We start from the raw sequence: 13079 nt of genomic DNA, 5'->3' as shown, positions 1-13079 counted from the left end.
GGTCTTCGAGGATAACCTGGTTCATATGCAGTTGGGCAAATTAAAGATACTTAGTGCAGCTAGAATGTAGGTCCTTTCCAGCCCAACTATAAACTCTGCCTATCTACCGAGAAGCTTATGTTCCACCCTCAAGTCCAGGTAGGAACCAGTCTGTTTCAAAAATCAATGTTATTGAGGTACAGTTGGGATATAATGAAATGCACACAATTTGATTGTATGGTTTGATGAGTTTTGACACACACATACCCCATGTAACCACTATCACATTTCCATCACCTCAAAATGTTCTCAGTCAATCCTCATTTTGACTAGGGCTAGACGACTGATCTCTTTTCTGTCAGTGTAGACTAGATTTGTTTTTTCCCAGAGTTTCGCAAAAAAAGGAGTCCTTATGGAAGATATTGTTTTGCATTTGGCTTCTTTCACTCAGAATGTTTTTGAGATGTATTCATGTTGTTGGATGTATTAGTAGCTTGTTCCTTTTTTACTGTGGGGTGATATCCCATTCTATGGATCTCCTATGGCTGTTTTACCTGTTCGCCTACTGATGAGTGTTCAGGTGGTTTCCATGTGGGGATTGTTGATAAAGGTGCTGTGAACGTTAATGTACAAGTTTTTGGATATGTTTTTTTTTCTTGTGAGAAAATATCTAAGAGCAGAATTATAGGATCATATGATGAGTATCTATTCATTTTACAAATATTATCTCCCAAGGAGTTTTGAAATTGTACAGTTTTACATCCCCAGCAGAAATGTATGATGATAGTTCCATTTGGTCCATACTTTTACAATCACGTGTTACAATCAGTTTCTTTTTAATTTTAGCTATTCAAGTGATTGTGTAGTAGTATTTCATTGAAGTTTTAATTTTCATTTCCCTGACGGGTAATGGTGTTCAATTATTTTTGTGTGCATATTGGACAGTTGCATATCTGCCTTTATAAATGTCGAATCTTTCGCACATTAAAAACATTGGGTTACCTTCCTATGGTTGAAAGTAAAGCTTCATTATATATACTGAAACCAGTCCTTTATCAGATATGTGTATTCTGACTATTTTCTCCCATTCTGTGGATTGCCGTTTTGTTTTCTTGAATGTGTCTTTTGCAGAGTAGGTTACAAACTGATGGATTATATATTTTTATTTTTATGTTTCATATGTTTCACGTCCCAATTGAGGAAGTCTTTGTGCAAAGTTCATAAATATTTTCTTTTATGTTTCTTCCAGAAACATAATTTCTTCCAGAAATTTTAACATTTCAGCATCATTTAGGCCTGCATCAGTTTAAACTCAATTTTTCTTACTCTGTGAGGTTTAGGTGAAATTTATTTTTTTATATAGAGATGACGTTTTTCCAGCATCATTTGTTGAAAAATCTATCCTTTCAATTACTTTGGCACTTTGAACATAAAATGACCATATATATGTGCGTATATTTCGGGCCTCTTTATTCTGTTCGAGGGTTATGGATGTCTCTCTTTATATTGCTATTAAACTTCCTTTATTAGTGTAGCTTTGTAGTAAGTATTAAAATCAAGTCGTGTGACCGCTCCAAATTTGTTCTTTTTTAAAATTGATTTGGATCTTCTGAATCCTTTGCATTTGCATTTCCATTTTAGAATTGATTTGACAATTCTTACAAAAGCACATGCTGAGATTTTTATTAGATTGAGTTGAATATATAGATTATTTGAAGAAAACAGTCATGTTAACAATATTAAATCCTTTGATCCATGAACATAGCATGTTTCCTCATTTATTGAGTTTTTCTTCAGTTACTCTTAGCAGTGTCTTGTGCTTGTCAAGAAACAGGTCTCATGTGTATTTTCTTGAATTTATTGCTAAGTAGCACATGTTTTTGGATGCTATTTTTAATATCTCGATGTTAATTGTTAGTATATGAAAATGAAATTAATTTTGTATATTGACCTTATTTCCGACAAGCTTGCCAAAGCACATTATTTTAGTGCTAGTAGCTCTTTAAAAAATTATTTGGCATTTTCTACATACGCAATCATCTTATCTGTGAATACAGACAATTTTGCATCTTCCATTCTGATCTGTTTGCATTTTATTTCTTTTTCTTGCTTTTTTGCACTCGCTAGGACCGCTAATACGTTGACAAATAGGAGTGCTAAGAGTGAAGATCCTTGCCTTTTTCTTGGTCCTAGGAGTGAATGTTCTTTTACCATTAGGTATGAGTAATGAGTATTGAGTATTACTCATTACCACTCTCTCTTTTACCATTAAGTATGATTTTAACTGTAGGTTTTTGAGATTCCTGTTATGAACTGATGAAATTTGCTTTAATTCGTAGTTTGGGGGAGGTCTTTTTAATCCTAAATGAATATTAATTTTTTTCAAGTATTTTCTTGAATTTCTTGAGATTATAGCAAGACTTTTCTTCTTTAGTCTATTGATGTGATGGACTACATTCATTGATTTCCAAATTTAACTTATAACAGGGAATATACGTGTTGTCTCTCCAGTAATTAATATGTCTACAAAAAATGCTCTGTGACATTTACTCAATTCAAATTTCTTAAACTAAGAACTTTTTTCTTTTAGCGACATTGTATGGTAAATTGACATTAAATTGAATAGGATCGTATACGCAGGCATCTTGGGTCGGGTCGTTCTGTCTGTGAGGCAGCACCAAACGGTTATTAGCTGTATTTGGAGCAGCAGCTGTTTGGAAAGGGACTTCCAGGCTGAGCACTGAACACAAGCCGTGCCAACAACGCCACTGTTCTCGTGTCATCAGTGAGCGTGATTGATATCCCCTGCTCTGGCTAGTAGGGATTTATCCATTTCAAATCTGGTTACGTATACATGAAATGTATAAAAGCACTCTGAAAAATAAGCAGTGTGACATTTCTACGGTGTTAGTGCTCTACATCACATTAACGGGCAAAATGGGGAAGGAAACGTATGGAGGTGACCAGAAGAGATACAGGAAAATCTGGACTTCCCTTTTTGGTTCCTCTGAAAGTCAAGCGGATCCTTGGCTCTTTGGTTCTTTCACCCAGCACTCCAGACTATGGGGCCGTTTCTGGGTAGTGACTTGATATAGATGTTGTAACCAAGGTTTGTGATATTTCAGTTGATGCTCTTCTGTGCTTAAGTCCTGTAACAATTGGCCTCTTGCTTTGTTTCTTTGTGATAAAATTCCTGCCTTGAACACAGACCTGGACTTTTTCTCTCTCCCTTCCTCCCTCTGCTTGTGCGATTGTAACTCAGCAATTGGAGAACTATAGGTGCTCGCTCTTTCCCTCCTAAAAATCCTTTTAAAGTGTTTGGCTCTAATTCCTAAAACCTTAGACTAGTGGCCTTTTTAAAAAAGTTTATTTATTTTATTTTTATTTATTTTTTTAATGTTTATTTATTTTTGAGACAGAGAGAGACAAGGCATGTGTGGTGGAGGGACAGGGAGAGAGGGAGACACAGAATCCGAAGCAGGCTCCAGGCTCTGAGCAAGCAGTCAGCACAGAGCCAGACACGGGACTGGAACCCACATACTGTGAGATGATGACCTGAGCTGAAGTTGGACGCTTAACTGACTGAGCCATCCAGGTGCCCCAAGTTTATTTATTTTATTTTTGAGAGAGAGAGAGAGAGAGGGAGAGAGAGAGAGAGAGAGAGAGAGAGAGAGAGAGAGAGAGAGAGAGAATTCAGGCGAGAGGGGGAGGGGCAGGGAGAGAGGGAGAGAGAATCCCAATCAGGCTCTGCACTGACAGGGCAGAGCCCAATGTAAGGCTAGAACTCGGGAACCTTGAGGTCATGACTTGAGCCGAGATCAAGAGTCAGATGCTTAACGGATTGAGCCACCCAGGCACCCAGACTAGTGGCTTTTATATATGTTTCCACTGAGACACACAGAAAGAAATACATTTTATACAATTTCCCCCAACCTGCATGCAAACTCTACTGAAACAAGACTTTTACAAAACATTCTTACCCTTCCTGTGAGGTACCCTATGCATTTTCCTCAAGTAAAAACGCTGGTCAGACCCTACTAATAGGTTGTTCACAGTTCAAAAAACACCACTTTAGTTGGTATTTGAAAATGTGGTAATTTAAAATGGAGCAGGGACACTTATTATTTTAATTTACTAGTACAAAAATCTATTAAGAATCTAGTTACTGTTTTAATCTCAAATGTTTTCCTTCTGGGGCGCCTTGGTGGCTCAGTTGGTTAAGTGTCTGACTTCGGCTCAGGTCATGATCTCGCGGTCCGTGAGTTTGAGCCCTGCGTCGGGCTCTGTGCTGACAGCTCAGAGCCTGGAGCCTGTTTCGGATTCTGTGTCTCCCTCTCTCTCTGCCCCTCCCCTGCTCACACTCTTGTCTCTCAAGAATAAATAAACACTTGGGGTGCCTGGGTGGCTCAGTCGGTTAAGCGGCCGACTTCGGCTCAGGTCACGATCTCACAGTCTGTGAGTTCGAGCCCTGCGTCGGGCTCTGTGCTGACAGCCTGGAGCCTGTTTTCAGATTCTGTGTCTCCCTCTCTTTCTGACCCTCCCCCGTTCATGCTCTATCTCTCTCTGTCTCAAAAATAAATAAACGTTAAAAATTTTTAATTTTTTTTCTAAATGGCCTTTAAAAATCTTTTACCCATTCATTTTTTATACTAAGTTGTATTAGATTTAAGTAGAATTAATTTAGATCATTGCAAGCAAGATTGACTTAGATCACATTAAATTCAATCGTTTGCCCTTAAAAAACATACTTTCTCCTGTGACACTGCACATGGGTTTAATTTTTAGGAGTTAATCATACTTTTTTTTATAGAAACAGTTTTATAATTTGATGGAGATATAATATTAGAAAACTTTCTTCCCTTCCCTGAAGCTTATTGAAGCTGGTATCTTTGATGTCACTGGAGTGACCTTCCAAGTTCAAGTATTATCACAAATATTTAGAGGCTTTTTTTTCCCTATGTAAAACTTGAAAGGCAACATCCATTTCCAAAAACAGCCATTTATTTGACTAGTACTTTGACTACATTTCTACTAACAGCAAATATGTCATTATTTTTACAAAACAAGTGTAGTACTGAATATTTAAAAATTAAATATAGATTGTGCAAATCAGTTAAACAAGAGAAACATATACTTTATGTAATGTACCCTGTCTAATGTATTCTTCTTGTTTATTTTTAGACCAGATAAGAATAGCTACCTTCAGTTCCAAAAATAGCCTCTTTCCTTTCTGGATGCTACTTTTCTTGTTCTGACTCCAGACTCCAGCTCTGACTTTAACTTAGTACTCCCAGGCTTCAGGAAACTTCTTGCCTCATAACTCCTGCAGATTGCCCACTCTCAGCTTCCTCTGAACTTAGGAGAGAAGCCACTGAGTGGGAAAAATTTACCTTTGAAAGTAAATGATACGGGGTAACTGGCTCAGTTGGTTAAGCATCCCACTCTTGATTTTGGCTCAGGTCATGATCTCACCATTCATCACCAGCCCTATGTTGGGCTCTGTGATGACAGCTCTGAGCCTGCTTGGAATTCTCTTTCTCTACCTCTCCTACCCCTCTCCCATGCATGTACATGTGTTCTCTCTCTCAAAAAATAAACATCTTTAAAAAAGTAAAGAGTAAATTCTTCACTCTTCAAGAATATTTCTATTTCAAAAATAAAAGACTTGTTGACACAAATTGGTGTGCCCTTGGTTGGGGGGGGGGCGCTGGGGGATCCAGGTATGGCACACAAACAATAATAGATGAAAAAGTTCCATTCACATTGGATATGTATGTACAATGGGTGTATGTACGATGGGTTTGATCTGGGAGCCTTCTAATAAGTTCTCCTCACTTTTCACAATTCCTTCCCCGAGTCTGTGTGAGCTGGGCCTTCTGTATCTCTTCTCTATGCCTCTTGAAATCTTTCCCCTGTTATTTCCTAATGTTTGCATCTGATAATTTTAATATCTACAGTTTCTGCGAGTTTGAATGTGCTATGATTTTATTTTGCTGACTCATATTTTGATGGCTACTTTCCTCGTGTGTTTTGTGATTTTTGAATGTGAGCTCAGGTTTTGGGGAACCTTATGTGGAGGAAATTTTTGGAGCCTGTATTTAAAATATGTTCCTCCAGGATGAGCACTGGGTGTTGTATGGAAACCAATTTGACAATAAATTATATATATATATATATATATATATATATATAATAAAATATATTCCTCCAGAGAAGATTTACATTGGCTTCCACTAGATATCTGGGGGTGTTACCAACCAAAACCCATTCAATGTTTTGATTAGGTTTATTTTGGCCAACATGTAATATGAATTAAGGCTCCAAGCCTGCCTATGGTACACACTTGGGGTAAGAAACCCTTGAAGATGTTTTGCTATACCAAAGTCAAGGTTGAGACAGACACATAGAGGAGCGTACACCCTGTTTTTGTCTGAAGAACACTTTTATTTTCAACTTAATGCCGTTCATAGTTGCCTGATTTATATGAGGGTCTCTGATCTGGCCCTTCCCCGTCTCAGGAACCAAGTTTTATCTCCTGATCTTGTGCTACAATCTGGTAAACTAATCGTGTAACCACCAGGAGCTGGCAGATGCTTCCAGGGTAAATAGCAGCCCAAGTGCTCAAGCGCCTCTTTGGATTTTCACTTTATTTGTGGCTCTGAGCAATTCATTTCTTTTCTCACCAGCTTAATCACGTAATAGAAAAAAAGTTTTTCATTTATATTTTATTCAGCATTTTTGTGTGCTGTACCAAGAAGGGCTTCTGTGGACATCTAAAGTGTAACTTGGCAGAAATGGAAATTCCAGGATAGTTTATTTTTGAAATGACGCTGGCATAATTATCTATCCATCTGGAAGAAAACAGGGCTGTACCACAGTGTCATACCATATACAAAAATAAATTACAGCTTGATTAAATATCTAATTGTGAAATATAAAACAATTTAAATGTCAGAGGAAAATTTAGAAAAAAAGATTTTTATGACTTTATAGTATGGAAGCTGTTTTTAAATAAGACAGGAAATCCAACTGTTATAAAAGGAAAAGAGATATAACTGCATGCAAACTAAAATAAAAATGAGTAATGAAAGATAACATAAATAAAACTGAAGATAAGTTAAATATGGGATAGAAATATTTGCCACATGTGTGACTGGGAAAAGGTAGGAACTATGGGAAGTTAAAGAGCTCATGTGCGTGTGCATGCGTGTGTGCGTGTGCATGGCAAGAGAGTGGAAAGAGAGAAGGAGAGAGAGCACTAAAGGGAAAAATGGGTAAGAGACACAACAGATTTTACAGAAGAGAATATTCTAAATGGTCAAGTATCAAAAAGATGTTCAACATCACTAATAGCTGGAGAGATGCCAATTAAAACCACCATTTTTTCCCGCCCACTAGATTTGCATAAGTTGTAAGAGTGATGTATCAGTCAAGCTGTTTTCAACTAAAAGTATCAGAAACTTAGATAATAATGTCTTAATAAGGGAGTTCACTAACTCAACATGGTAGGAAATCTGGAAGTAGGTTGATTCTATGATTCATTAACAAAGAGACTCAACAATGTCACCAGCCTATTTCCAGATTTATTCTTATGGGAATTGGCAAACAACCTTATTGTTTAAAACATTATTATATAACTTTCTGATACTTTTTTCCTCATGTGTGTATGCTTTTTCTAATAAGGAAAATTTTATCAGGTTTCGTTAAGCCTTTGTTAAAATTTTTGTTAAAAGGTTTTGTTATCAGGGATGTCAAGCTTGAAGGATAGCAAAGGTCAAGAAACGTGATTTGCTCAAACTGAATCATCTAATAGAAGCCACCATGTTGAGCAGAGATATCGAAGGTCTCTTTCCTTACTGCAAGTTTAAACCAGATATAAACCCATCTCCTTCTAACCCCAGGGAGGAGGTTTGGGCTTTTAACTAAGCAGAGCAGGAAAAATAAAAGACAAATAAAAAACCTGTTCTGGTGAAGCTGTGATCATAGCCTGGACATCACATGGATTTTAGGCCCAAGTTCCCATTGCATGAGTGGTACAGGAACTCTTCAGAGGAAGAACTTTCTTTAAGCTAGTCCCAGACCATTGGTGCACCAAAGTGTCTAGAAAAAAGTACCAGCTCTCTAGAGGAAGGGACTTTAATGTTAGGTCTCAACCAGACAAAACAGACCCTTTTGCAAGTACATGAGCAGTACCTTGTGAAGAATAAGCACCCCAAGCATACAGGTATGCAAGGCAGCATGCATGAGCCAGCAGAAGAGAACACACAGCAGAAAGATCACAAAGGTTTCATATATTGGAATTCTCAGAAAATAAATATAGATCAAATATTCTTCTAAGTTTAAAAAAAAATAAGGCGAATTTGGAAATATTTTTAGAGGATAGAGGATTATAAAAAAGTGACCTACTAGATTTGAACAAGAACAAAATAAAACTTTTTAAAATTATTAAAAATGTAATAAAAATTGAAAACTTAATGGATAGGTTTAACAACAATTAGATAGAATATAAAGAGCTATGGAGAGAATTAGGGATCTGAAATACTGGTCAGAAGAAGTTATTTTGTATGCAGTTATACAGAGAATACATAATGGAAAATATGGACAAGAGGATGACAAAGAGAGGAACACATAAGAAGATTTAACATGTGGCTTTCTATCATGGTCCATAGGAGAGGAGATAAAGGTTTGGGCAAAAGCAGTCTCTGCAGAAGTAACAGCTCAGAATTTTCCAGAATTGATGAACACCAATCTACAAATCTAAGAAATCCAGTGACTATCAAGAGGAGGAATAAAAAGATACCTAAACCTTGGCATAGCTTAGTAAAACTACAGAACACCAAAGACAAAGTGAAATCCTACAAGTTGACAGACAAAAAGGTAAATGAAATTCAAAGGAGTTCAGAAGAACTGGCATTGTCTTTTCAAGCAAAAAGTAAAAAGAGAAAAGTGGAATTTTATCTTCAATATTCTAAAAGAAAAGAACTGGTAACCCAGAATACTACCTAGAAAAACTATCTTTAAATAATGAGGTTTAGCAAAAGACATTTTCAAAGTAACACAAATAGGTGAGTTTAACATAATCAAACTCTTTGATAAAGGAAACTCTAAGGGTGTACTTCAGGCATAAAGAAACTATACCAAAGTTCTGACATGCAGGGAGGAATGAAAGGCAAAGAAAATGATAAATATGTCACTGATTCTAAACGACATTAATCTACAACAGCAATGGTGTCTTTTGAGGTTTAAAAAAATAAGATAAAATGGTCATTCAACATAGAATACTATTTTTTATATACTATGTATGTCAAGAAGTTTAAATGGAATTAAAATTTTCCAAGGGCCTTGTTTTTGTCTAGGAGAAAGGTAAATATATTGTTAATCTTTATGCTTTGAAATGTCCCTGTTGTAATTGCTAAATTATTTCTGAAAGAGTAGAATGTGACTATGTACCTTCTAATCTACAATGGGAAACAGAATAAAAATTATCCAAAAGTAGTAAAAAAAAAAAAAAAGCGAGAGAAAGAAGCACACAACAGATGTGACAATAAGAAAGTATCCAAATGTTAGTAATAATTAAATATAATTAATTTAATGTAAATAGACTAAACAAAGGATACTAAGTTGGAGAAAACAGATCCAATTAAATGTTGTTTTAAAAAATGTCTTGATAAATGAAAATTTACAGAAATGTGAAATTGTTTTGATAGAAAACATATACCATACATATATTAAACAAACAAAAATATTGGTTTATTTATATTAATGCCAGACAAAATTAACTTTAATGCAAAAAAATTACTAGAGTTAAGAAATAACTTTATAGTGACTAAAGTTTCAACTTACCAGGGATTCTTAATGAATTTAAATTTCTATGTACTTAACAATGGGACTCAAAAATAAAGAAAATACTTAGAGATCTATAAGGAGAAATAGAGATGTCCACAATCTCAGAGGGAGGTTTTAATATGCCACAGTCTTGGTAAGTGATAAAACAATTAGATAAAATAATTAGTGAGACTATATAGAGTTGAAACAAGATGGTTTACGAACAACCTAATTTTTAGAAAATTATAATATACCAAACCTGAATAGTCTTATGACAGTAAAGAATTTGAATCAGAAGTTTTTAAAAAGTAGTAAAAAATATTCCCAGAAAGAAAATTTCAAAGTTCTACTAGAAAAGAGGCTCTACTAGAAAATTTTGATACACTTCCAGGAACAGAGAACTCTCACACAAACTCTTCCAAAATGTAGACAAAGAGGAGACACTCCTTCACTCATTTTATTCATAACCTTGATATCAAACCCAACGAAGCCAGTATAAGAAAGGAAAATTTCAAGCCATTCTGATTCATGAACATGTATACAAATATGCCAATATTAGCCTGGAGCCATGTAAGAAAAGGGATCTGGAAACCATAGTACAAGGGCAAGGAAATCATTATTTTGCAAATCAGGGTAAGGGTTACCCTTGGGGAAGGAAAAAGGTTGTGATCATGTGGGGGTATCTCAGAGTGGAAGAAAAGGCGGGGAGATGAGGAGGGATGTGATGTGTGGAAGTTTATAATTCTTTTTATACTCAACCTAGATAATGTATGGACTTTTCTGTTTATTCATTATATTTCACAACAAACATCAAGTTTCCAAGTAATGTTTGCATATAGGCAAGTTAATGGGAGGTTGCACATTCTACTAACGTCTGAGTTGGTTTTGGAGTATTGAGCAGCTGAAGACATGATGTAGCTCTTTCCTTAGTAACTCTTGTACAGTACTGTCTGACTTGGTTTTTGTTTTGCACATATGTTCTCTTTCTAACCAAAAAATCCAATAGATCAAAGGTTACTGTGTCTGTAGATAAGTGTTTCAAAGACATCTAGATTCCCCCAATACCCATTTAGAAGCAGGACCTAGACTTCCAGCAGATTATATAGCTGTCCTCCTAACAGACAATATTTTCCACTGCTCTTACAGAGAAGTGTGGCCATATGATTAGGTTCTGGCAAATGAGATGAGTGGCAGTGTTTAGAAGAACTTCTGAGAAGACCTGTTGAAACAGAACTGGCACGTTATTATGCCACCATCCATCACACTGCCTGGATGTAAAGGTTAGAGTTTTAGTGGCTGCCTTGGACCATGAGGGTGATGGCTGCACTACAGGGGTGGCAACAAGGGAACTGACAGGGGCCTGACTGAAAACTTCATAGTGTCACCCTACTAACATTGGACATCTTCAACATCTTCAAGTTTCTTTTACATGAAAGAGAAAAGGAAACTTGTCTGGTTTCCTCTGTTATTTGTAATGAAACCCAATTCTAATGAATATAGAAACAACAAAACAAGTCATCCAGAGTTCTACCTGCATATGGGTTGTATCCAGTCAACAGACAGGTTTTGACTGACCTACAGTTTCTGGAAAAGGAAAGAAACATATTTCTTAACATTGTTAAAAATTAAGAATCTTAATATAAAAGTTCTAGATACCTGGCTTGTCCTTGAAAAATCATTTATGGCTTTCTTGAGGTTTTCCTCATTTATCAGTTGGTTAAAACTGAGAAGCAAGTCATTCTTCCTTAGTGGACATGGGCTTTCCCTGTTTTTTCATTCATTCATTCATTCATTCATTCACGCATTCAATATGTAGTGAGCTTATACCCACTGGCCTAAAGTTTACATTATCAATAGTTTAATATATTTCTAGTTTAGCATAGTTGAGTTGTTCGACAATTTTGTATCTTACTTTTCTCCCTTATTAAAATGTATGCATTTCAGTTTGTAACAAATGATTTCTTCTGACCCTAGGTGACATCAGAGTCATGCTCAGAGAAATATCTGTGATGTCACACAGCATCAAGAACACTCTAAAATTTTCCATGAAAATTCATCTAGGATAAGTTTAGGAAACCTGGGCAAGAGAAACTGGTTATTTACTGGGTTAATTTTGATAGGAATTGCTATTTAGTTCTTGCTTACACTAATTACCACCTTTCATATGGAAATAGACTATTCATCAAAAACATTCAAGTTCCAGGTATCTTTGTTCCCATTCTGCTACTAAAACTCACAGTGCTTGAAAGGCTAAATGTAGTAATAATTTCCTTTCAGATTTCACATACTATTTTAATAATACTATTATATTTTTTGCTTTACAAATAATTGGCTCCAATAAAGAAAAGACACACACAACATTAAAATATTGGGTGCTTTATTAACCCCCATACAATTTTCATCTTCCTGTTCTGTTCTCAGTTGTGTAAAGAGAAAAGGAAAATTGATTATTTATATCAGTCAGAGCAGGTAAACAATGCTTATTGATTAGGTACATGTCTAAATTGGACTTTCATTTAAACCAAACTAAAGGGCTACATCTGAAGGAAGATAAACTGCCAAAACATTAGAATTAGATTTATCAAAAATTAATAATTTCAAAGGATGCTATAATTGTAAAAATTGCAGGCTCAGATATTATTATTCTTTGGGGATTTTAAAGTCTTGTTATTTACAGTCCTTTTAAAAATTCATTGTTGTTTTCCAATTTTATCATGGCTTTCTATTTTAAACGAATCCATTGCCGTAGTAGTCAGTGTAAGGTGACATCTCCATGCTGAGAAATACTCATGGGACCCCTTGTGGAATTGTTCTGCCATCACATGAACAAATCCATTTATAGCTCATTCTCTGAGGATTCGGTGCGCACCTGACAGGTGTGCCAGACAGGGTATTTTTCCCCTCCATAAACTGAAAGGTGCTCTGATTTTTATATTTCGGAAAGTGCTATGAAATATAAGCATACAAAGAAGTGCTCTTAAAGTTTAACATAGGAAGCATTTCCTATCTCGGGAAACAAGTACACTGATTTCGATTATGAAATTTTGTTCATAGGGATGTAATGGGAAATTGGAAGTAAAATTTATAACCAGTTCTAAATTGAGGATTTCACACTATGTAAGCCCCTACTCTCTTAGTAATGCTAAGTAAATACTATTACCTGTTTACTGAAATACTTTTTGTGTGATTATCATGTACAGGACATTGGGTTCGGTTAAAATAGGATTATCTCACATCAGTCTTTTCCACGTGAACAAACTGCTTTCTGTGAATGT

The 13079-nt window shown here is 35.7% G+C and overlaps 1 protein-coding gene across 1 annotated transcript in view; it reads left to right on the top strand.

Moving 5' to 3' along the window:
• Nucleotides 1–13079, top strand: part of ACVR1C (activin A receptor type 1C) — a 77023-nt gene that overhangs the window by 37441 nt on the left and 26503 nt on the right. The window lies entirely within an intron of this gene.

Source organism: Prionailurus bengalensis, chromosome C1 (genome assembly GCF_016509475.1).
Source record: "Prionailurus bengalensis isolate Pbe53 chromosome C1, Fcat_Pben_1.1_paternal_pri, whole genome shotgun sequence".
Classification (NCBI taxonomy): Eukaryota; Metazoa; Chordata; class Mammalia; order Carnivora; family Felidae; genus Prionailurus; species Prionailurus bengalensis.
The sequence above is the reverse complement of the archived record's forward strand: the minus strand, read 5'-3'. Positions and strand labels throughout refer to the sequence as shown.